Below are 2,208 nucleotides of genomic sequence, written 5' to 3'. Positions count from 1 at the left end.
ACTCTTTAGTAACGTGTTTGACAAGTGAGTAAAAATCCAGATAAAACAAATATATCCACATGGTTTCCATAGGAACACACATAAGTGACATCATCTCTTGGTCTCCTGTATTGCTGCATCCATGCCAACCGTACTTACAAAGATGTTGCAAAACTAGCAGTAATTAAGTTAAATGGTCCCCCCCAAATCCCATAATTGAAGCTAAATTCTCATCTAACAGCTACAGGAGTGGCACATACTCATTAGTGCTAGCTAAAGCACAGGCAGCAGGGGAACATCTCATCCCTCTCTCCCAAGCACAAGGCACAGGCAGAGTGCTGATGTCCTGCTCTTGTACTTCTAGCAGGAAGTTATAGTGGCGTCAGTTGCCATGTTGGCATCAACATCACATAGATAGTCGGCCTCTGGGATGCACTGAAAGTAAGAAGCAGCAGCAACAGTGTAAGCACCTATGCTTTCAAAGAGCATTCTATTGCCTACATGCATCTTGGATAAGTGACAGTGCTCAGCAATGCCATCAAGGCTGTCACATGTCACTCCTCATACACTGGTTCAATAATACTTCTCATTTGGTTTGGATCTCTCTGTATGAGGGACTACACGTGTTCATGATCATAAAGAATGCAATTAAATGATCCATATACCCTATCGTTCATGTAATACATAGAGATTTGTTCACTCTATTCATCATCAGAGCACACCTGTTCCTTTAAGATGAGTTTTTGGCAGTGATATTAACATGAGCATGAAAGCTGATGCAACATAATATCTGCTGGGCTCAGCTATGATTCTCACTCCAGAGCCTGACGGAAAATACTTGTCCCTTGCTGGGTTGATAACACTGGTGATCTCTTCAATTTTAAGCTGTACATCTTCAGATCCAGGAAAGCCACCACCAATATCAAACAGAAACATGTTGAAACAAACCTCAGCTCCCATGTCAAAGACATATTGGGTATCAGAGATGGTCTGCATAAAAGGTCTCAGGATCAGTACAGCCACTTCCAAATGGAAGCTGACACCAGTGACATCAATGTGGAGCTCTTTTGCCCCAAAAGGAGGCTGCTGGTTTGGAGTGTGGCACCAGATTGAACACTGAGGCAACAGACTGCTTTGGAATCATCAGTGGCAATCTGCAAAACTAATGTTGCCTTTGGATGTGCCCTGGCAACTTTCCTCAGTTCGACTTCACTATCAAAAGTCATCACCTGGACTCCATTATTGACAGTGTACTTAATCTGAGACACTTGCTTAGATTTGCATAGATAACCCTCTCTGGAGGCACCCAGAGACTCTGTACCAATTATATTTCAGTCTTGCTGGCTCAGTCAAATCCTGTCCCAATGGCAGCGAGTGTCTTCACTATGCTTCTATTATCATTGCATTTGACTGTATAAAACCGGGTGATCCAAGGAAGAGCTTTTAAGCATCTCGGATGTTTCTTTGGAATGTCTCCCAGGTCCAACACATAGAAGGCATCCTTATCATCAGAAGGTGAAACTTCATTAATCTTTTTGGTCCAGGATGTCCTTGGCTGTAAGGCCTTCATGGAGGAAATGGAGGTCAAACTGCATTACTAAAGTTGTTCATGGTTTCTTGATGTTCCCATGGAGAACTAAGAGATGGAATATAAAGAAATTATTGCCAGCATTTCACGAAGGCCATTCTTGGGAATTCCAAGTCCCACCGAAGATGCATGTGCCATTGGTGCACCAGTGGTGATGTTCTAATAAACACAGAATTTGCTGTCCTCGAGGACACAGGCACTATGGGCCAGCTAACAGCGCACAAGACTGCCCCTCAGCCCCCCCCCCGCCCCGCCTTGCTCCCTCCTCCCTCCCTAAGGGGACCACCAGATCAGGTGGCCCCTGAGCTCTGGCAGAGGGGCCATGCTGCAGAGGCTGAGGGCACTTACCTGTTGTTTCCTCAGAACAGAACCAGCATAACTGATGCATGCAAGAAATGAACCCCAGCTGTTCTAGTGGGCTGTATTGTTTTTCCAGCTAAACTGACGCGGATCACATCATGGATTTTACGTTTTATATAATGTTGACATTTTAAAGATTTTGTGGACCCTGTATCATTTTTTTTGTATTATTACACAAATACAAAAATAGACTCCCCCAAGAGTGTCTCTTACTATATTAGGCATATATGTGTTGCCTCCTCCTCTAATATATATCAAAAAGTAATTCAGGTCACAGTGCT

At 43.8% G+C, this 2,208-nt stretch overlaps 1 pseudogene; it reads right to left on the bottom strand.

Annotated features, from left to right (window-relative positions):
* Positions 1 to 220: 220 nt before the first annotated feature.
* LOC120224248 lies at positions 221 to 1,590 on the bottom strand (annotated as a pseudogene).
* Positions 1,591 to 2,208: the final 618 nt, after the last annotated feature.

The sequence above is a fragment of the Hyaena hyaena genome, unplaced genomic scaffold (assembly GCF_003009895.1).
Source record: "Hyaena hyaena isolate Hyena2069 unplaced genomic scaffold, ASM300989v1 scaffold_1138, whole genome shotgun sequence".
NCBI lineage: Eukaryota > Metazoa > Chordata > Mammalia > Carnivora > Hyaenidae > Hyaena > Hyaena hyaena.
Note: the sequence above shows the minus strand (reverse complement) of the source record. Positions and strands in the feature narration are given on the sequence as shown.